At 36.5% G+C, this 27,423-nt stretch overlaps 1 long non-coding RNA gene and 1 pseudogene across 1 annotated transcript; one reads left to right on the top strand and one right to left on the bottom strand.

The window, feature by feature from the left end:
* On the bottom strand, window positions 1-27,108 carry LOC129049179 (uncharacterized). Its single transcript, XR_008512020.1, has 3 exons — window positions 27,076-27,108; window positions 16,184-16,450; window positions 1-171 (listed from the first exon to the last, which is right to left on the bottom strand). It is a non-coding gene; the product is annotated as an uncharacterized LOC129049179 (long non-coding RNA).
* LOC100458221 (E3 ubiquitin-protein ligase makorin-1-like) lies at window positions 11,346-12,927 on the top strand (annotated as a pseudogene).
* Window positions 27,109-27,423: the final 315 nt, after the last annotated feature.

The raw sequence follows: 27,423 nt of genomic DNA, 5'->3' as shown, positions 1-27,423 counted from the left end.
GTATCATTTACTTACGGTAATTAAGGATGGACAGGAATGAGGATAGACTGGAATGGGATAATGACAACATATATTGGTTCCAAATGACTTGAGTGTTTCAAACAGAATTTTAGATTAGTTCAGTCTCTTTATTACTTCCAGAGGCATTTGGCATTCTTTTCAGTGAAGAGCCTAGATAAGCAAATAAAGTAGTTACAATGGAATCTAAAAAAATGTACACGATGCAATCATCAAACATTTTTCTTTTTTTACATTGTTTTTTATTGCTAGAGGGACAGTATAATTAATAATGTATTCTATTATACATTCTTGGGAAGTAGAGTATATATGGTTTTATTTAGGAGATATTTATAAATATCTTATTTGAAATGTATAGATTTTTTCTTTTCAATTCACTTACAGAGATTAAGGTGGTGTTTTTAAAAATCACATTAATTGTACAAGGGATGCTAGAAATATTTTACAACAAAGAATAATTATTATTTTCTTTAACAGAAATATACAATTATAGAATAAATGCTCTGCCTTTGGAAACTCTATTAGACAAAGGACAGAGAGAGTTTAATGGTGTCCTTTGTTGTTGTTTGTAATGTAATCTATTTTTACTTATTTATTTTGCAACAGCTTTGTTGGGATAAATTCACATACTATACAATTCACCCACTTAAAAAATGTACAATTCAGTGATGCTTAGTATAGTCACAGAGATGCACAACTATGACCTCAATCAATTTTTTTTTTTTTTTTTTTTTTTGTGGAGATAAGGTCTCACTCTGCTATTGCTTAGGCCAGTCTCTGGTCTCAGCCTTCTGAGTAGCTGCAATTACAGGCACGAGTCACCATGTCCAGCACACTCAATCAATTTTAAAACAACTTTATCCACCCCCAAAGAAAATCTTTAGTACTAACCTTTTAACAGTCAGTTGGGTTACTCCCAACTACCCTAGTCCTTCCTTAGCAACCACTAATCCACTTTCTGTCTCTGTAGCTTTGCCTATCGTAGACATTTATATACATGGAATCAAGCAATATGTGGGCTTTTATGACATCATTCTTTCACACAGCATAACGTTTTCAAGGTTTTTCCACATTGTACTATGAATCAGTACTTTGTTTCTTTTTATTGCCAAATAATATTCCATTGTGTTGATGTACCCATTTTATTTACCTGTTCAACATTTGATGGGGCATTTGGCTTCTTCCCATTTTTCAATTATTATGAAGAATTCTGCCATGAACATTCATTTATAATGTTTTGTGTGGACTATTTTCATTTATCTTCAGTATATAGCAAGGATTGTGATTGTTGGGTCATGTGGTAATTCTCTGTGATGCTAATTATGTTGAGAAAATTTTCACGTGCTTGTTGACCTATTTTATTTCATTTTCACTTGTCTGCATTGCAATATGATTTTCCCTATTACTATTTTGATCTTTTAATCTTTTTGCAATCCTGAAAACCACATATTTAAATTTGTTAGAAGTATGTATAAACCAAAATGAGTGTGTGCTCATATGTATGGCTATGTATGGTTTATTGCATAGATTAGGTCAGATATATATGACCTGCCTGTATAGCATTTTCATTTATTTTCTAGTTCTTAACTGTTTCCTGATACTATTTGAATGGTATGACTTAATTATAGATTTGACAAATTTATCAATAATATATTTATGTAAACATAAAACAACTTATCTTTGGATTTTATCTACCTATATATGTTTCTGATAGCAAAACAGTAACTCTAAGAGGGAAGTAATTTTAAAATGATAAAGATAATCCTAAATATTACAGAAATAGAATTATATTTATTTTAAAAGAGTTGGCTGAATCAACTTAATACTCGCTTTGAGTTATTTTAACTTGATTTCGGCAATTAAATTTTATACTGAATGAAAAAATTATTCAAACTAATAGATTCACAAGGGCAGTAACTGCTGTTTTTCTATGTGATATTTAATTATAGCCAATATCAGGACCTTGGAGGAGGTACATTAATTTTTGACTAGGGATACTTTTAATGACTCCATGTTGTCATTTTCTAAAGAGAATATGTGAGGTAGTTCAGGCTGTTAGCAACAAATATATTTCTCGAATATGTAGATATTTGAGGTTTGATTTTTGCCATTTAAATGGATTTATTAACAAAGTTATAATGAGAGAATTTCATTCATCAGTTTTGATTCATTTAATTCAAGTCTTTAAAAAAATTTTTTGGGGTTCAATACAAGGACTATATTCATATGTTAGTTTTTGTGTTAATTTTATTTGTTTATTCTTTTAGCGATGAGGGTCAACTCCTGTGTCTTCCACTCTACTATGAGACATATGGCCCAGGCTTCAGAATTCTCTCAGACATCTCACTCATTAACCAAAAAAGGAAAATACCACAAAGAAAATTTTATGGCAGAAACTGAAATTGTAATAAATTTCTCTCCCGAGGACTCCCAGTGTAACTGACAACTTTTGTGCCAGTGGTCCTTTAGGAACAAGAGATTTTACTTGATTTCCTTCACTGCTGGCCTGCAGAGGCTGCCAAAACTGTGTATAATTCTCAGACTCTTGATGACTAGCACAGCTGCAATCCTGTGTCATAGGCCCCCAAATCAAGAAAGTAAACACTGTAGCCTTATGAAGGCTATCTCATGTTTCATTTATTCATATAGTATGGTGGCTGTTCTTGGTAAGAGGTTAAAAAAATACACATGGTTTAGAGTGTGCACTATCTATATCCAACCTGAATTTTTCTGCTATGTGATTTACCAAGATTAATTTTTTTCTCAGTTATTTCAAGTAAGAGACAATTTCTGCACAGGGACTGTTTGCCATGACTGATATTCACTCATAGTTACTCCTTTTTATATAGCTTTTTTTAAATCAGAGAATGGGGGAAGCATACCCATGGGACTGAAACATCTTTGATTTTGAGAGAGTGATCATTGTTGGGCAACAATTCTCCATGGGTTGCTTGAGTTTCTGCATGTCTTGTGAAGATGCCTTGAAGACTTTTGTTCTGAACTATTTTTTTTTTTTTTTTTGCAAGGAGATTGATACAGCAAATAGTTTCAGAAGACAGAGATACTGTCTCCCTCTGGAGTAGAAGGCTGAATTTTTCCCTAGCCAAGATAGTAAAGACAATATTTTTCTCTGGGTAAAAGATTTGGCAGATATGCTAGCAGACCCTTTCAAAAATTAGGGGTTTTGAACCTTAGGTTTCTTTAGCAGTTACACAAAACTAGAGAACATGTACACCCATTTGAACTACTCTTCATTATCCCCATGAAACTTACAGGGCGAAGGATCACAATGTAAACATGAAACCATTGCTGCCTGCTGTGCTGTGCTGTGAGTAGTAAAGTCCTATGCCTCTGATCCAGGAGTCTCATGTCTTATATCAGCATCTAAGTGACTGTGGCAAATGAATTTGTTAGCTTGCAAGTAGGATAAAATCTCCTGTCCTTCACAGTTCTTGAAAACCATGTGAACATTGAGGCTTTATGCAGCCTTTCTCCAAAGGGATTCTGTGGGAGAATTAAACCCTATTGCCCCAATGCACTTATTATATGTCATGAACTCTCTTTTCTCCTATGCATGTGGTATGGTGGTATGTGAAACTGGAAAACTGAGAAAATAGCCAATCAAATAATCTCCTACTGAGCTAATTTTCTCGTGGAATCCAGTTTAAGAAGGTCATGTATTACCAAAGGTAAATGTTTAGCTTCATAACTTCTCTGACTAATTGGCACTATAAACATCCTTTGCAAGTATAACATTATGAATAGATATTCAGATGGTAATAAGAAATATAAAAAATTCCCCCTTTTCAAAAGAGCGAATATGTTATTTACTGTCAATATCAGTGATCTGAGGAAGCAATTCTCATGAGCTCTCGACTCCCTGACCGTTTGACTTTGGTAAAGGCAGTATGGAAAGACAATGCTTGGAGTTAGTTTAACTCCTAGCTGACCTGGTGGGAGGGTACCCAGGTGAGGAAACTGAGCAAACTGGTCTTTGTTTGCAGACACAATTACAAGGACTCTTGGGGACCATTGTGTGTCCTTGCCCTTTTCCCTCCCTGTTAAGGAAGAATAAACAACACCAGTATCACTGCAGAAGCTAAGGGAATTCAAAGCAGCCTCAAGAAGCTGAGAAACTGACATTTCTAAGCAGAAAAATAATCCTATATTCCCTATAGTAGACAGTAATGTCTATAAAATGGATCTCTCCCACAATACCATAAACCAAATATTAGCTGCTAGATCACAGTTGGTTGTGGACTTGAAAAAAGTTTCCTCACCCCAGTATGGGAAAAAAAGAAAAGCCACTAGGTATACAGTTTTTTCACTTGCCTTCACATTACTTTGATAGTCTACAGTGAAGTTCTACTCACACAAAATAACTTCATCCTTAATGAGTTGGTTTGGACACCTTTGCAGAATTTGTAGTGTGAGTCTTTAGATTTACAAAAGGGACACAGATGTTAGGCCTTTGAAGAAAAGTATGAGAGTATAGCTTATAAAGCAGAGAATTAATAACCTTTGGCTTCTCAAGCTTTGCCTGAAAGCCATTTGCTCTTTTCTTCTGAAGATCCTAAGAAGCAGAGAAAAGATGCTTCATGAAAAACCTGCTCTATCAGCTTCTGTCCATTTTTATTCTTCTGGCTCTTTGCTTTGTTTCTCTCTCTTTTTGCTGGAGCCTTTTCTTGTTTTCAAGATCCCCTTCAGGCTGACCTGCTTCTTCTTGTCCAAGTCTTAGGCTTCTAGATTTCTAGGAAATCTACTTGTTCTCTGTATTTCTTTGCCAGCCTAACTCTTTGATACTTCCTTAGTACAGACTATAAATACTGATTCATAAAATGTTTTGACTTTACTGTTTGCTTTATGAATTTATTAGCATACCTCTTTCTTTGCCTTTGGTTACTGCCAATGCCTGGCCTAATACTATTTAATCATTTTAGGAATTCTATGGCTTTTAAAAACTTACATGTTTTCCTACTTACACTTTTCAAAAATAGCTTAAAATTGAAAATTAAAAATTAAGCTTAAGCTTTGGCAACTCTTCTATATGATTTCTAGAAGCTTCCTTGCTAGGTGAATTTTGATATACTATTGCAGTCATAAATCACAAGGTTTTAGTAAAATATACATACTTTTAAAAGAGGAAACATTATGTAATAGATATCACATATTCTGTGTTGTGATTCATTTTATTATTTAAATATAGAGAAGAAAAAATTATCTCAAGGACTTCTTGAAAATATTTTAAGGCTTCTTTTATATACTTGGTCTCCTATTTTAGAGACCCACCCAACCTTACTGGGTCTCAAAGTCTTCGTCTGCCTAGTAATTTACTCATGGTATTATTCTTATTGCTAACTAAGAGGGTACATATAAATAAATAGCTTTTGACAGAAGTATGATGTTCAGAGTAAAGGAGATATTATTTTGAATTAATAAAAATGTATCTTATTTTCTTCTTCATCAAAAAAGCTCTCACAAATAATGTATTAAGTTGGCTAGAATCTTCAATTTAATTTGGGCAAATAAATTTTTTAGGAAAATATGAGCACTAGGAATGCTGATCCTTACAGAGAAAAGTTTACATAACATAATTCTTAAAATATTTTGTTTTCTTCATATTTAATTCAATCACTTATTAGACTGTAATGTCCCTGAGAGTAGAAGATATTTCTTCAGTGATGTGTCTTCATATAGCACTTTGGGAAACTTGCATGGAGTTGTCTAAATGCAGCATAAACTCAAGGCATTATAGCGCTGTTAAGAAATCAATAATATCAATGAACTTTATTATGAAAAATTATGTAGACTAAATGGGCATATATTTATGCCTCTTCAGATTGACAATAGCAGACATCTACTTAAATTGCATTACATAAAATACATAAGTATCTTAAAGAGCTCTGTCAAAACCTGAAAGGCAAGATGGTTTGTTGACCTGATGAGGGACTGGGACAAGTTACTGGAAATCCTAGAGTAACTCAGGCAAGTATTTTCTTCTGGGGCTTTCTTTCAGAGGCTGTATGATCTCCTACGTTTGATTCTCTGTGTGTCTATAATCCAATTTCCTCTGCTTTTCTGTATAAAGGAAAAATGTGACCTCTTCATAGGTGTCAAGTTTCCATGTTTTCAGTTAGAATTGGCAGTAGGAGATAAGCAGTGTTTAGAACTAGAATTCACATTTGTAGATAAGAACCTCATTTGCCTCATTTGTGTCAAATGTCCTCCGTAAGTACACACAGCTGAGGCTAAGATAATTGGAGCTAAATCAGCATCACTTGGCTCTATGGTCCCAGCTCCATAGATGTGAGAGAAGTTCTATGTGTCTGTGGCTCATGGGCTGGGCCTTCACCTTAAACTGTGTTTAATATAATCAGTCAGAATGATTTTAGGGAAAACGCTGGTTTGTTTGAGAGCTTTTTTTTAAAGATAAAATCACCTTATAGGAGACGTCAGCAAGATGGTGGATAGAACTTCCAGCACTCGCCCCCTCGTAGAAACATCAATTTGAATAACTATCTGTGCACAAAAATACCTTCACATGAACTAAGAAATCCAGGTGAGCTATTACAGCACCTGGATGGAGCACAGAAATAAGACGCATTGAAGAGATTAGGAAAGATAGTATCACATTATGTATGTCACCTCTCCTCTAAGCCCAGGCAGTATAGCATGGAGACAGAGAGAGAGAGATACCCTTTGTGTGGGAAAGAAGATTAAAGTGAGCACCTAACTTTGCTGTGGACTCCAGCACCAGACCTGCCCCAGTGAACCCTGGTACCAGGCCAGCCCCCAAGGCCTCAGATTCTAGTGAATTTAGGATCCAGGCTTGCCCCAGTAGATCTGGGCTGCATACTTTCTTCTAGCAGTTTTTGAATTTTACATTTCACACCTTATGTTTAAGTTTTTAATACATTTTGTGTTGATTTTTGTGTGTAGTTTGAGATAGAGGTCCAATTTTATTCTTCTGCATGTGGATATCCAGTTTTCCCAACACAGTTTATTGAAGAGACTGTCCTTTCCCCATTGTGTGTTCTTGGCATTTTTAATGAAAACCAATCGACCATAAATAGATGGATTTATTTCTGGGGTCTCTAATCTGTTTAGTTGGTCTATATGTGTGTGTTTTTAAATGTCAGCACCATGTTATTTGATTAAAGACTTAAATATAAGAAAAAGCCTCTTGACATTGGTCTGTGCCATAATTTTTTAATATAATCCCCAAAGCACAGACAACAAAAGCAAAAATAAATGAGATTGCCTCAAACTAAAAAGCTTCTGGACAACAAAGGAAGCAATTGAGAGAATAAAGAGACAACCTACAGAATTTAAGAAGAATCATGTTGTAAACTGTAATCTGATGACAGGTTAATAAGTAAGTATGTAAGAACCTCAATCAACTCAATAAGAAGAAAAAAATAATCTAATTAAAAACTGGAGAAAGAATCTGATTGGACATTTCTCAAAAGAAGACATACAAATGGCCAACAGGTATATGAAAAAACATTCAATATCACTAATCATAAGGGAAATGAAAATAAAAAACTATAATGAGATTTTACCTCATACCTGCTAGAATTACTATTATCAAAAAAACAAACAAAAGCATGTGTGGTCAGAATATAAAAAAATGGAAATCTTTGTACATTGTTGTTAGGAATGTTAATTTTTATAGCTATTATAGAAAATAGTGTGGAGGTTTCTAAAAAAATGTTAAAAATAGAACTACCATATCTATAATCCAGCAATTTCACTATTGTATATATACCAGAAGGTAATAAAATCTGTACATCAAAGAGATATCTGTACTCCCATGTTTATGGCAGCACTATTAAGAATAGCCAAGATATGGAAACAACCTAAGTGTTCATTAACAAGTAGATAAAGAAAAGGTGATACATATGGATAATGGAATAATATTCAACCTTAAAAGAGAAAAAAATCCCGACATTTGTGATGAGGTGGGTGATTCTAGAGGACATTATGCTAAGTAAAACAAGCCAGGCAAGAAAGGCAAATACCGCATGATCATACTTACATGTGGGGAAGCGTAGAAGCAGAGTGGAATGTTGGTTGTCAGGGGCAAGGGAGTTGAAGAAATGGAGACATTTTTGTTTCAAAATTAGTTAAGATTAGTTAGATAGGATGAATAAATTCTAGAGATCTAATGTACAATATGGTGACTATAGTTAATAATAGTGTATTAGACACTTGAAATTTACTAAGAGTTGATCTTAAATGTTTCCAACACACCCACACACACATACACACACACACACACAAAGATAACTATGTGAGGTGATGGATATGTTAGTTTAACAAGATTATGGTAATCATTTCAAAGTGTATACACATATCAAAACATGTTGTATATCATAGATATTTATAATAGTATTTGTCAATTATACCTTAATAAAGCTGCAAAATAAATAAATAAGTTACTTTACAGGGACTCTTGGATTTATTCATACATACATCAATTTTTTCTTAGGCCAAATTAAGTCAGAGCTTTCATGGTAAACTTTATCACATAATATAAATAAGTCAAAAATGTTTAAATTGAAGATAAGAATTATTCAACAAAACAATATTAAAGAAACGAATGGTGTATGCTAACCTTGCTATTCAGGACCATAAAGTGTAATTGCTGTGTGCCTATGCCCCTGCCTCCATGTATCTTGATAAACCATGTCAGACATAGTATATCCTATACCTAGCTGCTTGTCTGGCAAACATAATACTCCATAATTATTTATTAAGTAAATTGGGATGTTTTGACTCAGGTTGGATCTTATTATTAAATACAAGTTTAAAGGTTTGAATCTTGTAGTCTGTTTCCCTCCATCAAAATTCCCTTTATAGTCGATTTTATAGTTGATGGTAGACAAGTGGGGGAAAGGAAAGGTAGCCTTCTAGAATTTTAAAAGCTACGAGAGCAAAGTGACAGATTACCTATTTGGGAGTAAAATTTTATCAAATTTCTCAGCAGGGACAGTATAAGACTGAAAAAAGAGTGAAGATATATAGTCAATATGTTTAGGAAAAATGGCGATCACCCCCTAATAATATGCCCAGCTAAATTATTATTTGAGAGTGAAGGTGAAATAAAGTTACTTTTCAGACTTGTAAATATTAAAAGAGTATACCATCTCTAGACCTTCACAGAATGTTTAAGGATTATTTTAGCATCAGCATGGGAAAAGAAAACTCAGAGGCAAGGTATGTAATAAAGTAATAACACAATGACCGAAAATGATGAAGTATGTTATTTAAATTTAAATGAACAACAATATACCATTTTACACTTAAAAACAGTAAAAATAAAACTTAAACAATAAAATAATGGTTGTATTTGATTGGGTAAAGTTTACTAAAACCTTTATGATATTTAGGAGAAAGAGATATTTAATATTATGAGATACCTTGTTATAAAAATTTATAAAATTCTGAGTAGCCACTCAGAAAAGATGTAAAATTAAAAGAAGAAAAAGGAGAGGTTTTAGCACAAATTTATCAAAAACCATTTGATGAAACAAGAAAGAAAAGCTGTTGCAAGACTAGAATAGTTTAGTTGCCAAATTAGCAAAGTACAACTATGAGTTAGTGTTTTAGTCTGTTTTCATATGCTATAAAGAATTGCTTGAGACTGGGTAATTTATAAAGGAAAGAGGTTTAATTGACTCACAGTTCAGCATGGCTGGGGAGGCCTCAGGAAACTTACAATCACTATGGAAGGCAAAGAGGAAGCAAGGCACCTTCTTCACAAAGAAGCAGGAAGGAGAAGTGCCATGCGAAAGGGTAAGAGCCCCTTACAAAACCATCAGATCTGTGAGAACTCGCTATCATGAGAACAGCATGGGGGAAACTGCCTCCCATGATTCAGTTACCTCCACTTGGTCTCTCCCTTGACACGCGTGGGTATTAGGGGGATTATGGGATTACAATTCAAGATGAGATTTGGGTAGGGGCACAAAGCCTAACCATATCAGTTAGTTATTAGAACATATATCTAACACATGTAAAAAATATTTTTCCCAAGTACTATGCAACATTTACAAAAATTGACTACATATTAGTTTGTAAAACACGTTTAAATAACTTTCCACATACTCTCATCAGAAAAAAAGTGAAATCAGGATTTATTGATGAAATACGATTTTACAACAAACAAAACTATATGTTTGGGGACAAACTGCACTTCTTAGTAGCTTTTTGTTTACATCTCAATGAAAATGTAAAAGTATTTAGAACTGAACTTAAAGGTAATTGCTATATGCCAAAATGTATGAGTTCCAGCAAAGAAAGGACACGAAAGAGTGAAGATATATGTTACACATGCAATTTAAGAAGCTGGGGAAAAGCAATAGAATAAGCCTAAGGAAAGTAGCTTAAAGGAAACAATAAAAGTGAGAGTAGAGATTAGCAAAACAAAAAACAGAAATATAGGGTTAAACAGGAACAAAAACTGTTCTATAAAAGCAGTCTATAAAAAGGAAAACTAAACAAAAAAAATTTTTAATAAGCCATTAAAAAGACTGAGGTATAAAAATATGAAGCACAAAGAAGAGGGATATAATTACAGATACAGCACAGGTTAAGAAAGAATGAGAAGAGTACGAACATTTGAAAACCTAGGTAAAATTGATATTTTGTAGAAAAATTACAAAAATTGATTCAAGAATACATGAAATGTCAATAAATCATCAAACATTGAAGAAATGAATTATTGATTAAAATCCCTCTGCTCAAGCCTATCATCCATCTATCTATCTATCCTTCCTAGCTATCTTAATACGAAACTGCGTTACAAAATATTTTCTACCAGTCATTCTAAGAACAGATAATCCTGATCTTATCTAAAAATATTTTAAAAATAGAGAATGTAGACAAATGTAATCTTCATATAAAATAAAGACAGACCAGAAAAAAATACTATAGACTAAATTCTCCTACAGTCTCTGTGGAAAATACTGGCAAATGAATTCAGCAGTGTTCAAAGGAAATATTACATAGATCATACTATGCAGGTGTTTATCTTAGGAATTTATGAATGGGTTATAGTTAAAGATGTTACATTAACAGGTTGAAGAAGATTAGGAAATAAACATCTTGATGGATGCAGAAAACACATTTGATGAAGTTTACCATACAGGATAAAAACCTTTAGCAAACTTGCATTTAGCAAAAGGGAACTAGAAGTGGAGCAGGCGGGGACCGAGCGGGTGCCTCAGTGTCCTACCCCTCCCCTGGCCGGGCCTCTCTGTAGCTGGACCGGAACTATGTGATCCCGAAAGTTCCGGAGCCTTTGCTGTGTGGGATAAACAGTAATGGCGGAGGCTGCAGCTCTCAGACCAACAGCCACAACATCAGGAGCGGGAGTGGCGGCGGCGGCGGCAGCTGCCTCCCCTACCAAGATCCCCACAGTCACCATTCTGTCCCCAGGGGGCAGGCGAGGGGGCGGCGGCAGCGATGGCAGCGTCGGCAGCTGGACTAAACAGGTCATCACGCCAGGTATTTTATGCATGGGGTTTGTAAGGAAGGAGATAAATGTTGCTAGTTGCATGACCTCTCTGACAGTCCGTATAATGTAGTGTACAAGAGTTTGCAGCGAGGATACTGTATTTATGGAGACTGCTGCAGATATGAACATAGCAAGCCACTGAAACAGGAAGAAGCAACTGCTACGGAGCTAACTACAAAGTCATCCCTTGCTGCTTCCTCAAGTCTGTCATGGATAGTTGGACCACTTGTTGAAATGAATACGGGTGAAGCTGAGTCAAGAAATTCAAACTGTAACTGTAGGAGCAGGTTCAGAGGGCTGGGTGAATGCTATTGAGTTTGTTCCTGGGCAACCCTACTGTGGCCGCACTGCGCCTTCCTGCACTGAAGCACCCCTGCAGGGCTCAGTGACCAAGGAAGAATCAGAGAAAGAGCAAACTGCCATGGAAACAAAGAAGCAGCTGAGCCCCTATGCTGCAGTGGGAGAGTGCCGATATCGGGAGAACTTGTGTGTATACGGAGATTCATGTGACATGTGTGGCTGCAGATCCTGCATCTGATGGATGCTGCCCAGAGATCACAGCATATAAAATCGTGCTTTGAGGCCCGTGAGAAGGACATGGAGCTCTCATTTGCTGTGCAGGACACCGAGGAAATGGTGTGTGAGATCTTCATGGAGATGATCTATGAGAAAGCCAACCCCGGAGAGCACCGCTTCTGGATTCTCTCCAACTGCAACCACACCTACTGTCTTAAGTGCATTCGCAAGTGGAGGAGTGCTAAGCAATTTGAGAGCAAGATCATAAAGTCCTGCCCAGAATGTCGGATCACATCTAACTGTGTCATTCCAAGTGAGTACTGTGTGGAGGAGAAAGAAGAGAAGCAGAAACTTATTCTGAAATACAAGGAGGCAATGAGCAACAAGGCGTGCAAGTATTTTGATGAAGGACATGGGAGCTGCCCATTTGGAGGGAACAGTTTTTATAAGCATGTGTACCCTGATGGCCGTAGAGAGGAGCCAAAGAGACAGAAAGTGGGAACATCAAGCAGATACCCGGCCCAATGAAGGAACCACTTCTGGGAACTCACTGAGGAAAGAGAGAACAGCAGCCCCTTTTACAACGATGAAGAAGAGGTTGTCACCTTTGAGCTGGGCTAGTTGTTGCTTATGCTTTTGGCTGCAGTTGGGGACGATGAACTAACAGACTCTGAAGATGAATGTGACTTGTTTCATGAGGAGCTGGAAGATTTTTATGACTTGGATCTATAGCAACCTTGCGTGGCATGTGAACTGGTCTGCTGACCCCCGACAGCAGCTGTTCTCTGTGGTGGTGTGGCAGTGCCTGTGTTCTCTCCTAGGCAGGCCTGTTAACTCCAGGTGCTGGCGTAAGAATTTTTACCCAGGGCCTGTCTTTTCAACCCCTCACCTTTCCCCAAGGAGTGTGTTGTTTTCCCTCTTGAAAAAAAGTTAGAAAAATAAATCTTAAAGTTAGTTTTCTGAAAAAAAAAAAAAAAAGAAAAAGAAAAAAAGAAAAAGGGAACTAGAAAAATAAAAAAAGAACAAAAAATAAAAAAGAAAAAGGGAACTTGGCAAACAATACCAATCAAAAAAAGCAAACATCATAATCAATTATTAAATTTTAGAGGTTTCCTTAGAGTCAGGAAGATGATGAGATTGTGCTTACAGTTAAAAACTATGAAGTCCTTACTAGAGTCAAGAAAAGATATGAGAGGTAAGAATTGGAAAGAAAACAATAACAATATGCCTATTTGAAGCCATGCTTATCTATGTAGAACTTAAAGTAGCATCTATGGACAAATTATTAAAAGGGTTTTTTAGGCACCAGTAATAATAAGAAAAAGTAAACAGAAAATAAAAATTCCAGTTTCAATGGAACAAAAACAATGTTACCTCTTACTTTTAATTAAAGAGGGGCAGCCTGTAATCCCAGCATTTTGGGAGGCCGAGGCGGGTGGATCATGAGGTCAGGAGATTGAGACTATCCTGGCTAACACAGTGAAACCCCATCTCTACTGAAAATACAAAAAATTAGCCGGGCATGGTGGCGGGCGCCTGTAGTCCCAGCTACTCGGGAGGCTGAGGCAGGAGAATTGCGTCAACCCGGGAGGTGAAGACTGCAGTGAGCAGAGATCACACCACTACACTCCAACCTGGGTGACAGAGCGGTTTGAGACTCTGTCTCAAACAAACAAACAAACAACAACAACAAAAAAAAGCGGCAAAACCATTCTGGAGAAAATTATAAAACATTGAAAATATAAAAAGAAAAAAACAACCAGTGTGTGTATGTATATGTAGAGAGAGTGTTCATGAATTAAGTTACAATAACAGAGTGATTTTGATACTTCCTCAAAATTATCTATAAATTCAATGCAATCCCAATTAAAATTCCAACAGAGGCCAGGCACTGTGGCTCATGCCTGTAATCCCAGCACTTTGGGAGGCTGAGGCGGGTGGATCACGAGGTCAGGAGATTGAGACCATCTTGGCCAACATGGTGAAACCCTGTCTCTACTAAAATACAAAAAATTAGCCGGGTGTGGTGGTGTGTGCCTGTAATCCCAGCTACTTGGGAGGCTGAGGCAGGGGAAATGCTTGAACCTGGGAGGCGGAGGTTGCAGTGAGCTGAGATCACGCCACTGCACTTCAGCCTGGTGACAGAGCAAGACTCTGTCTCAAAAAAACAAACAAGCAAACAAAAAACCAGAAAATCCAACAGGAATTTTTAAGCAACCAGGAAGCTGACGTCTAACTTTATATGGAAGAGTGAAGAAAGAACAAAGAAGAGTCAACACAATTTTGAATAATGAGGTGGAATGAGTTGTTCTACTGGAGGTCAAGAATTAGTTTAAAGCTGCAGTGATTAAGATAGTGTATTCTCAATGCAGGAAAAGACAGATAGACCATTGAGAACAGTATGGAATTTTATGAATATATGTAAATCAAGCAGCATTGTTATCTGTGTAAGACTGGAGTATTCCATAAATAATGCTGGAACAATTTATTCAAGTGGAAAAAAAATACTCTCATTCATATTATACAGGAAAATTAATTTAGGAACAGTAAAGACTTAAATGTTGATATGGTTTGGCTGTGTCCCCACCTAAATCTCATCTTGAATTGTAACTCCTATAATTCTCACGTGTCATGGGAGGGACCTGGTGGGAGGTAATTGAATCATAAGGGTGAGTCTTTCCCATGTTGTTCTCGTGATAGTAAATAAGTCTTACAAGATCTGATGGTTTTATAGAGGAGAGTTCTCCTGCACACGCTCTCTTGCCTGTCACCATGTAAGGCTTTGCTCCTCCTTCACCTTCTGCCATGATTGTGAGGCCTCCCCAGCCAAGTGGAACTGAGTCCATTAAACCTCCTTTTCTTCATAAATTACCCAGTCTTGGGTATGCCTTTATTAGCACCATGAGAACGGATGGATACAAATGTGAAACTAGAACATTAAAACCTTTAAAGGAGTGTGACTAATTTTTAAAAATAAGAAAGGAACATACTCTTAAGGAGAAGGTGACTATAAAATTAATAACTAGGGGGTAGTGAATAAAATTAAAAACTGTGGGGGAGGGCAAAGCAAGATGGCAGAATAGAAGCCTACACGATTTATCTACCCAACTGGAACATCAAATTTTAACAACTATCTGCACAAAGAGAGACAGTATCACTAGAGCCAAAAATCAAGTGAGCAACCACAGCATCTTGTTTTAACTTGTTTTAATTTCATATCATTAAAAGAGGCATTGAGAAGGGCAGGAGAGACAGTTTTGAATTACTGATGCCACCCCTCCCCCATACCCTGGCAGCAGCTGTGCAGCACAGAAAGAGAAATCTGTGCATTTTGGGGAGGCAGGGCCCAGCTTCTGGGGGTCTTTATATTGAACTCAGTGCTTCCCTGGTCACAGAGGAGAATAATGCCGTCCTGGGCTCAGTCAGCACCCACACATGGAGGGAGCATTAAGACGTGCTCTAGTCAGAGAGGAATTGCCAGTCCCAGCAGTCAGAACTTGATTTCTTAGCAAGCCTTGCCACTATGGGCTAAAGAGCTCTGGGGTCCAAAGTAAACTTGAAAGGCAGTGTAGGACACAAAACCTGGAATTCCTAGGCAACTCCTAGTGTTGGGCTGGGCTCAGAGCCAGTTGACTAGGGTGGCATGTGACCTAGGGAGTTACCAGCTGGGGACGGCTAAGGGAGTGCTTGTACCATCCCTCCCACAACCCAAGGCAATGCAGCTCACAGAAATGAAAGTGACTCCTTCCCACTGCTTAAAAAGAGGAGAGCAAAGAGTAAAGAGGACTTTGTCTTACATCTTGGATATCAGCTCAGCCACAGAAGGATAGGGCACCAGGCAGATTGGCGAGGCCTTAGCTTCCAGACTACACATTTCTAAATACATGCCGGCCCACTGCCTTGAAGGGAAGGAATCAGTTCTAACAGGAGTCATCACCTGCTGACTGAAGAGCTCTTTGGCCCTGAAAAACCAGCAGCAATTCCCAGGGAGTACACTGTGGGCATTGGGCTCCTACATCTGCTGGGTTTAGGGTGACCCAGCACAATCCCATTTGTGCTGGGTATGGTCAAAGACTTTTTCTGTTGGAGAAAAGTGGAAGGAAAAGTAAAGGGGACTTTTTCTTGCACCTTTGGTACCAGCTTGACCACAGTAGGGTGGAGAAATTAGCAGGCTTTTGGGGTCCCTGAGTCCAGGCCCGGTCTCTTAGATAAGATTTCCAGACCTTCCCTGGGCCAAAGAGCAGCCCAGTGCCCTGAAGGGTCAGTCCCAGGTTTGGCAGCATTCACCATAATCTGATGTAAGAGTCCGCGGGCTTTATGTGAACATTGGTGGTGGTCTGGTAGAATTCACTGTGGACTGGAGGTGGTGGGGGCCACAGGAAGAGGCTTTTGTGCCTATGGGAAGTGGAGGGAAGAGCAGAAAGGACTTTGTATTGTGGTTTGAGTGCCAGGTTAGCCACACTAGAATAGAATATCAGGTAAATTGTTCATGTTTTTTACTCCAGTCTCTGGGTCCCAGACAGCATCTCTGGACACTCCCAGGGTCTGGGGGAGCTTGCCACCCTGAAGGGAAGGGCCTTGGACAAGGCTTACTGTTGTGCTATCTTCAGGTCTGACCTAGCACAGTGCCAGTCATGGCAGCCTCAGGGGTGCTTGCATCACCACATCCCCAGTTCCAGGTGGCTTAGCACACAGAGAGAGAGACTCTGTTTGGGAGAAAGTAAGATAAAATAACAAGTGTCACTGTCTGGTAATCCAAAGAATTCTTCTGGATCTTATCCAGGACCATTAAGGTGGTATCTCTATGAGTGTAGAAAACAATTGAATTCATGAAGAGTGAGAGTAGAAGGATGATTACCAGAGGCAGGGAAGGGGAGTACAGGGGAGGTGGGGGAGGTGTGGATGATTAATAAGTACAAAAATAAAATAGTTAGAAAGAATAAATAAGACCTAGTATTTCATAGCACAAAGATGTGACTATATTTAATAATAATTTAATTCTACATTTTAAAATAACTAAGTACAATGAGATTGTTTTTAACACAAGGAAAAATGTTTGAGGGGATGAATACCCAATTTTCCAGGTTGTGATTATTATGCATTGCATGTCTATACCGAAATATCTCATCTACCCCATAAACATATGCACCTACTATGTACCCACAAAGAATAAAAATTAAAAACAGTAAAAAATTTAAAATTGCACAAAACCAAAAGTAAAAACACATACCACAGACTAGAAGACATTTTTAGTGTCTATAATTGACACTATTCATAAAATTTTCCCTCAAAAACAAAATCTGTCACAAATAACCTAGGCAAAAGACAACTTAGGAGAAGAATAGATATATTGATATAAATATGAAGTCTTTTAGAGGAAATTCCAAATTGTCAATCTCTATTTCTGGTAGGCTAAATAAAGGCCCCCTCCAAAGCTGTTTGCATCCAATTCCTAGAACCTGTAACTGCTCTCTTACATGGTAGAAGGGACTCTATAAAAGTGAATAATGAAATGAGAAGATGATCTGGGATCATCTTAGTGGGTACAATGTAATCACTAGGCCCCCATATAAGAGGGATGCAGAGGATAAGAAAGTAGTTGGGTATGTGATGATGAAAGCCAGAGGTTGGAGGAATGTGAAGAAGGAGTTGTGGGCCAAGGGATGCAGGCACACTCTAGAAGCTGAAAAGGCAAAGTTGTCCTGGTTTCCAGAAGGAATGCAGCCTAGCTAACCCATTTTAGACTTTTGACCTCTATAAGTGTGAGGGAACAAAGTTGCATTGTTGTTTTAAGACACTAAGTTCATGGTAAGTTATTATAATAGTTAGAGAAACTAATGCAGTAATTCTCCCTCTATTATAATCAGGGAAATCAAAATTAAAATAAACAAACTATTTTATATATATATATATGTTAGTTGCACAAATAATTACAAACCTGGGAATAGCATGTGTAGTTGAAGAGACAAATGAGAATTTCTGTACATTCTGATGGACTCTAAGTATACATAGAGTCTAAAATTGGTATAGCCATTTTGAAGAGAAAACACCCCAAATAACCTAAATATTATTTTACTAAGTACATACCACAGAGAAATCCACACAAATACAGAAGGAGGTGTGATAAAAACATTCATTGTAGAGTCATTTGTAAGAAAAATTGAGGACAATCAGAATGTTTATCAATAGTAGAAGAAATAAACAGCAACATGTTTATAAAATGGGAAATGACAGTCATTTATACAAATGAACTAGAGCTACACTTACCAACAAGATAAAACAAGTTGCAAGAAAGTTTCAACATGCTTCTGTTTAGATTATTATATTTATTACCATATAAGCACTATATATTTCCTGTAGATACATGAACATTCAGTAAACAAATAAAATATTCATGAAAATGATAAATGAGAGAACTATGATAGTAGCTACTTCAGAGAAAGAGAAATGGATCAAAGTAATACACAGAGTGTTCACCTCTGTGTTTTATCTTAAAAACAAGCTGAAGTACAGATACTGAAGTCTTAAAATTTAATACAGCTGGATATTTAGTAAACATATATGTATTATGTTATTCTCTACTATTGTATACATATTTGAATTGTTTATAATTTGAAAACAAAGCAAAACAAAATTATTTTTTTCAATAAACCCAAAATTCAAAAGTTTTCTGTAAAAAATATGTTCCTAGATTTGTTTTAGGACACCAATCTTAAAAATGACAAAGGAGAGGATTTTTTCATTATCTTAAAAATAGCATACTGTCCTTGCCAAAATCGTAATGAAACTTCCACATCCTAAGATTTTTGAGTCAAGAACTTTGTATGAGTAGTGTAAGATATTGGAGCTGATTTGTAAATAATGCAAAGTATGGTTGAAAAATGCCTCAGATTGTTAACTAAAGGCCAGCGTTGTGGGTCTAATTTTACCAGACCAAATTGTTTGACACTAGGTAAATCTCAAGCAATTCTCTCTAGTGCTAAGATTCAATGACCTGAGGCTCCTTTCTAAGATGCAAGAGACATCATAGGAAAGGTATGATGTATCTGTCAAAAGAAATAGAAACAACTATTTTTAGAAACATGTAGTTTGTAGCTATTCTACTAGATTTGTCCAGAAATGTATTTCTGCTTCCTTCTAGTCATGTAGCACTTAGAATTTATTTTTTGAAGTATCTGGAAATAATTTTAGAGCCTCTCTAGTATTAAGATTCAGGCAAAAATAATAAAATAGGGAAAATCCTTTTATTTTGTAGTGAATATTTTGTTAGCAGATTAAAAATTTACACTAAAATGTCCTATCTTACTGGAAGAGAAACTGTTTGACTTGAGGTTCAATTTAATAATTTTTCCTTATAATGGAGCTATGTCAATTTAGAAAATGATGTTGCGATTTAAAATGCCATTCCGAAACCCTCTTTAATTAAAGTGGCAATATACTATCAATCTGCACCCATTAATAAAATTTTAACCATTAGAGTCTAAGCTGTATGATATACAGTTTAATTTTTTTTCAGAAAGTGTACACAGACTCCTTAGAGATTTGATGAGGGAGCTTAAAATTCAGTGCTTTAGAAGTGGTAGCTTTGACGGAAGCTAAGGAAAAACAAAAACAAAGGAGGTAAGATGGAGACGTGGAGAACAGACAGGAGCCGACAAAAAGAGAGAAATAAACAGAAAGCTGAGGATCAGCTGTTGGATATGAATGTCAAGAATTTGTGTTAATGAAATGATAACCCTAAGTAATTAAATGCTTCTGGTTTAGGTTCTGGTGGGGGTTGGGGCATATCTTACTGAGCCCATAAAAATCCATTCTGTGTCTGGGAGGTGGTTGTATTTCCTATATTCACTTCAATCTAATTTCCTGTGGATTTCAGATCATTTTTTATTTCCAATTATAACACTGTTCACATTATTGATTTGGCAGATTCAAATGATGAATGCCGAGAGAAGCAGAACAAGATAGAAAAGACTGGAGTAGCTAAAAAAAATTCAGTGATACACATTTCAAAAGGTACATTTTGCAGATGCAAGAATGAGAAAGCCAGCTAAATGGCTGGGGGAGAAGGGCATTGTGTACAGTAAGGACACAACTGGCAATTCCATAATCATCTAATAACAAGAAACAAGTTTTACCTCAGAAGCACTAGAACTAACCAAAAACTGAAAATCTGGAATGAAGGATACTTTCTTCATGCTTCAGGAGTTTCATGGTTTCTTTCAGTTTTGCTTGTCTCTATTTGTGTAATTTATTTTCGTCTCCTTGACCACCTTTGTCTGCTTTCTCATTCTACTCATGAAACAGTAAGCTTGACAGTTCAGATCAGAAACTGGTGGATCTTTTCTATGTCTCTTTTGTAAGTGATAAAAGACATATTCTTTACGGCTCAGTTCATCTTTTTGAGCAAGATGAACCAGATACCATCACTATCAACGTCATCATCATCATCACCATAATCACTACTAACATTGAGTGCTTAGTACCTGCCATGCACTATGCTAAATGTTTTATGTGTATTGACTCATTTAAGGTTTACAGTTCTTTGCGCTAGGCATTCTGTAATTACTTCTGTTTTGTAGACATGAAAACTAGGGCATGGTTTAGTGACTTGTAGAAATTCACAACTGGGGCTGGCAGCAGTGGCTGATACCTGTAATCCCACACTTTGGGAGGCTGAGGTGGGCAGATCACTTGAGGTCAGGAGTGAGCTGAGATCATACCACTGCACTTCAGCTTGGGTAACAGAGTGAGACTGTCTCAAAATAAATAAATAAATAAAATAAAAAATTCACAACTGGATATGAAAATTTTGGCTGAAATTTCTTTTGTTTAAGAATGCTGAATATAGACCCTCCCTTGTAGGGTTTCTGCTGAAAGGTCCACTGTTAGCCCGATGGGGTTACCTTTGTAGATGATCTGCCTCTTCTTTCTAGCTCCCTTTAACATTTTTTAATTTCATTTCAACCTTGGAGAATCTGATGACTTACAACTTCAGCAAAGTTTCAGGTTACAAAGCCAATGTACAAAAATCAGTAGCATTCCTATACACCAATGAATTCCAAGCTGAGAGCCAAATCAATAGTGCAATCCCATTTAAAATAAGTCACAGAAAGATGAAATACCTAGGAGTACAGCTAACCAGGGAGGTGAAAAATCTCTGTAACAAATTACAAAACACTGCTCACAGAAATCAGAGATGACACAAATGAAAAAACATTTCATGCTCATGGATTGGAAGAAATAATATTGTTAAAGTGGCCATACTGTCCAAAGCAATTTATAGATTCAATGCTATTCCTATTGCCCTGCCAATGACATTCTTCACAGAATTAGATAAAACTATTTAAAAATCATATATGGAGCCAAAAAGAGCCCACATAGACAAGGCAATCCTAAGCAAAAAGAACAAAGCTGGAGGTATCACGTTCCTGACTTCAAATTGTATTATAAGGCTACAGTAACCAAAACAGCATGGTACTGGTACACAAACAGACATGTAGAAAAATAGAAAAGAATAAAGAGTCCAGAAATAAAGCCACACACCTACCACTATCTGATCTTCGACAAAGTCAACAAAAACAAGCAACGGGGAAAAATTCCGTATTCAATATATGGTGCTAGGATAACTGGCTAGCAATATGCGGAAGATTGAAACTGGACCTCTTCCTTATACCATATACAAAAATCAATTCAAGATGGATGTAAGACTGAAATATAAAACCTTGAACCATAAAAACTGGTAAGACAACCTAGGAAATACCATTCTGGGCATAGGCCCTGACAAAGATTTCATGATGAAGATTCCAAAAACAATTGCAACAAAACAAAAAATTGATAAATGGGACTAACAAATTCTGCACAGTAAAAGAAACCATCAACAGAGTAAACAGACACCCTACAGTATAGGAGAAAATGTTTGCAAATGAATGCATCCAACAAAGGTCTAATATACAGGATCTATAAGGAACTTAAATTAATAAGTGAAAAAAAAAACTCCATGAAAAAGTGGGCAAAGGAGAATAACAGACAGTTTTCAAAAGAAGACATATACATGGCCAACATGTATGAAAAAATCCTCTATATCACTAATTATTAAAGAAATGGAAATCAAAATCCCAATGAGATACCATCTCACACCAGTCAGAATGGCTATTATTAAAAAAAGTCAAAAACAACAGATGCCGGTGAGGTTGAAGCAAAAAAGGGAGTGCTTATACACTGCTGGTGAGAATGTAATTTAGTTCAGTCATTGTGGGAAGGTAAATTAGCTCAGTCATTAGTTCAGTCACTGATCACACAAGATTACTGTGGTGATTTCTCAAAGAACTTAAAACAATACTCTACCCAGCGATCCCATTATTGGGTATACACCTAAAGGAATATAAATCATTCTACCATAAAGACACACGACGATGCATATTCACTCAGCACCCTTCACAACAGCAAAGACCATAAATGCCAATTAATGGTAGGCTGGAAAAAATAATTGTGGTACATATACACCATGGTATATTATGCAGCCCTAAAAAATAATGAGATCATGTCCCTTTCTGCAACATGGATGGAGCTGGAGGCAATTATCCTAAGCAAACTAACACAGGATCAGAAAACCAAATACTGCATGTCCTCATTTATAAGTAGGAGCTAAACAATGAGAATGTATAGACACAAAGAAAGGAATAACAGACACCAGTATCTACTTAAAGTTGGAGGGTGGGAGGGGGTTGAAGACTGAAAAACTACTTATCTGATACTATGCTTATTATCTGAATGATGAAATGATCTGTAAACCAAAACCATGCGACAGGCAATTTATATAACAAGCCTGCACATGTATACCTGAACCTCAAATTAAAAAAAAAGTATGTGATAAATGATTCATAAATGAAAAAAGACCACTGATCACAGATCACCATAACAAACATAATAATGATAAAAACATTTTAAATATTATGAGGATTACCAATATGTAACTCAGACATGAAGTGAGCACATACTTCTGGGAAGATCATGCCAATGGACTTGCTTGATGCAGGTTCGCTGCAAACCTTCAATTTGTAAAACCAGAACAAAACAGCACAGTATCTGCAAATGGCAATAAAGTGAAAAAAAAAAAAGAAATTCATAACTACTTTGTGCAGAGCTCGTATTTGAATCCCAGAGGTAGCTAGCTGTTGGAGCCCAGACACTTCCTCTCTGTATTATACTTTATTATATGTAGGTGATTTGTGCAACCTCATTTCATTCAGCAAGGAATAAGGCTAGGGGTATGTAGTTCCCTGCTCATTCAATAGGGGCAGTGGCTAGAGATTTCCTCAAATGTGGGTATAGACGAGACAAGCACTGACTAGATGAATACCTTTTAATTTAAAGACAAATTTGACATTTAAAGAGGTCAAATTTCTATGGCAAGACTGGCTGAATACCCAGAGACCACAGCGCAATATCACCTTGATGGAGTCAGCCAAGGTTATCTTAGTGTTTTAGATTTAATTAGACTGAAGTACAGAAACTGGGACACCAAATTACAGATCTGCCATGGGTCATGAAAAGTCAAATTATAATCAGAACGGTGTCTGAAGAACAAAGAAAATTAGCTGAATGGATCAAATCAATATTTGAATCATTCTGTTTCACCTTATGAATCAATCTCCCCATGGAAAAATACCTACAACATCAATTGAACATACAGCTGTCAGGATACCTTCCCCTGGAATAGTTTCTAAATTAGCTCTGCCACTGCTTTTCTTTGACACCTCTTTTTCAGTTTGTAAATTTGTCTGTTCTTTAAATTGCTTCCCTCTGTCCTTAGGTGTATTTAATATTTAATGACATTATTATCAACCATATTTTGCTCAAGCCTGAAATTCGCCTTGTCTCCTTAATATATCTTTGCTTACTTTTTATATCATATGTTATGTATTGGTTTCATATTTTAACTCACAGAGGACAATTCATTTTACTTATGTATATGTTTTGAGGTTACTTCACTGTGTACCCTCAAAGTACTACCTGAGGTGGATCTGTGGAGAATATAGTGGATAAAGACACAAATTTCAGTGCCAGATGTACCTAGGTTTGAATTTGTGGTTGCCAATCATAGCTATATAATCTTGTGCAAACTCACAAAATAACTCTGTGCCCCAGTTTTCGGAACTAAAATCTAGGCAAAATAATAGTACATGTATAGGAAGCTGTTAAAGGAATTTAAATAAATCTGCCTGGTACCTAATAAGCATTCAATAAGTGATAGATACTATTATTATCATCAACATTCTCTTTAGCAAGATCATTTTATTAAGTGAACCACTTATATGTGCAACTGATTCAATAACACACTCTGGGTACACCGTCTAAGGGAGTCAAAAGATCTGAAAATCTTCTCATGATGGAAGTTGGGATGGATGCCTTGATGAAAGCAAAGCTAATTTTATGTCATTATATATTTTTGTTCTTTCATGTATGTGTGTTTTAGTTACTTGCAGATATCTCTCCTTTAATAGATGTGACAGCCTTTAAAGGCAGTGTGCCAATTATCTATTGCTATGTAACAAACCATCTCCAAACTTAGTAGAGACAAATAAAAACAAATTATTTCTCATGATACAGCTGTGATCACTCATAAGGCTGCAATCAGCTGGGAGTTTGGCTAAGGCTAGTGTCCAAGACTACCTCTTATCCTCCAGGGTGTCTTGCTACATGACCTCTCTTCATTCAGTGACGAGCTCAGGTTCTTTACACCATGGCCCCTGGCTTCCAAGAGAATAAGCTTCAATTTGCTAACCCTCTAATTGCATCATGCTTGCAACTAATCCTTTGGCTAAATCAAGTAACATGACCAAGCTGAGATTTTGTGTGAGAGGAGACTATACAAGAACGTGAATACTGGGAGCTGTGGTTCATTAGAAGCTGCCAGTGTAACAATCTAGCACAGGCAGTGCTTGTTTAAATTAATTTACTATCTGGCTGGGTGCGGTGGTTCTTGCCTGTAATCTCAGCACTTTGGGAGGCCAAGGCAGGCAGATCACTTGAGGTCAGGAGATCGAGATGAGCCTGGTCAACATAGCGAAACCCTATTTCTATTAAAAATACAAAAATTAGCCAGTCGTGGTGGTGTGCACCTGTAATTCCAGCTACCTGGGAGGCTGAGGCAGGAGAATCACTTGAACCCGGGAGGTGGAGGTTGCAGTGAGCCGAGATCGTGCCACTGCACTCCAGCCTGGGTGACAGAGTGAGACTCCTTCTCAAAAATAAATAAATAAATAATAAATAAATAAATAAATACATATAAATAAATTAGTTTACTCTCAGTGACTGCATTGAACTTAACATGCAAATGTCATTAGACATTGTCTCGGGAGGCTTAATTCTGTTTAGTTTGAAGAACTTTCTATTGGTTAGAATTGCCCACCAGTAGTACAGATAACCTTGAATAAATAAGATTCTGACAATGAAATCCTCCACTGTGCCTGGATCACCAGTTGTCAAAATGTTATATAGATGTTTTGTAGCTTGTTTAGACATTGGAGTAAATGAAGACTTTAGTCGCTTTCAACTTTTAAAGTCTATGACTATTTATTGAATATTTCTAATGTTGGAAGCACTCTATTGTAGGTGATGCAAAAGTGTATTTTTGAAGCCAGACAAATTTGTACTAAAATACCAACTCTACCATACCTCTTCATATGGAAAATTGAAATAATAATACACATCTTTCAGTCTTGCTGCGTCAAATAGCGTAATGTATAAGCAAAAAAGTAAATGCTCAATAATTGTGAAAAATAAGCTTAAGGGCATATAGTCTAATTAGGAAAAATTTTTAAAAGCTTCTAACAATTAGCATTTGGACTTAAAATATTCTCTGAGTTAATTGGCAATATTGCAGGGTTGAGATAAAGGAAATAAAGAAGACATTCATTGAGCAATACCTGAAGTGACGATATTAAAATGACCTCATTTTGTTAGAATATAACGACTTTGGTGCTGATAGTAAAGTCCAAATACCCATGTAGGACATTTTCCTCTTACATTTCTTAATGCAGCTTCCTGAGAAGTAAAATAAAAATCCTTCCTGTTTCAAAATATTTACTGACAGGTCCAATTTTTATATCTTGTTATCTGTCCAATGCATATTATTAGATAGAAAAGGATGCATATATATTCTTGACAAGGAAAGAATACAGATAAATAAACATAACCAAAAACCAACCGTAGGCTTGTAGTTACCCTTTTTCCCTCCATATTTCTATCTCTTTAGTAGGCCATAAAAGGTGGACTTTAAAAGTGGTTTTCTGTTATCTCCTCAATAGCCTAAGTATATTTTTAGAGATGCTGATGGAGAAAGGACACTACACCTTGTCAACTGGGCCTGTGTAGCAGTCATCTGGGCAATGCATGATAAGATTGATGAAGGAGCTATTGCTTTAGAAGATTGGTACTACAGAGGAAAATATTGTAGAAGCACCAAGTACAGCTTAGTTCAAACAGCTTAAAGGCTTTCATGTTTGATGCCTATTCCCTTCTGCAATGTATCCAGGGATCATTGCAAAGGTGATTGAAATGTGTTTTGGAATAAAACTCTCTTTTGCATGACTTTTCCTTCTTCAGAAAACTTTGATTTATTTAACCTTTGTTTTCAGAAAAGTGAATCTTTGTTCCACATTTCCTAGGTGATGGATTTTTCTCTTACATGAATCTGTACCATCGGGCTGCATTAGTCACACTGTATTATGTTGCACTAAATCAAGTAACACAATGTGACTATTAATGTTGTGATGTGTAAGAACATGTCTCACTTGGGAATGGCGAAAATGTCATTTTCCAAAAACAGCTGTGTCTGCATTTATTCGATAAAACTGTTCACCTTGGAAACTGTTGTTTGCCATCTAAGCATTTTCATTGGCAATTTTGAGATATATTTTAAAGCCTATTTTTTTCTCTAGTGTCATTAAATATTCATGATACTGCTAAAGCTTTCAATAATGAAATCAATTTTGAAGATGATTACAGTGAATACCTACCACCTCAGTATTTAGATGAATCAGAACAAATACAGCCAGAGAGTTCCAGAGCAGACTTTTCCAATGGATTGATGATGATGATGAATCACTAGGCCTTAGTGTTGATCTTCTAGTTGACTGTTGTCACCACAACGTTTCCTTCTCTAGTGTGATGTATGGGAGTCAGAGGAGCAGTCTTCACAGGCTTGTTATCTCTCTTCCTCTTCAAAGCTGCTTTTACTAAACTTCTTCTGCCTCTCTGTTTAGTAAATTTATAGCCATTGATCATGAGACTTGAAGAAAATAAAGGATAGTTTACCCGTCAAGAAAATGTTGTATGCAAGAATTAATTCTTACTTTCTGTTGGAA

The sequence above is a fragment of the Pongo abelii genome, chromosome 10, assembly GCF_028885655.2.
Source record: "Pongo abelii isolate AG06213 chromosome 10, NHGRI_mPonAbe1-v2.0_pri, whole genome shotgun sequence".
Classification (NCBI taxonomy): Eukaryota; Metazoa; Chordata; class Mammalia; order Primates; family Hominidae; genus Pongo; species Pongo abelii.
The sequence above is the reverse complement of the archived record's forward strand: the minus strand, read 5'-3'. Positions and strand labels throughout refer to the sequence as shown.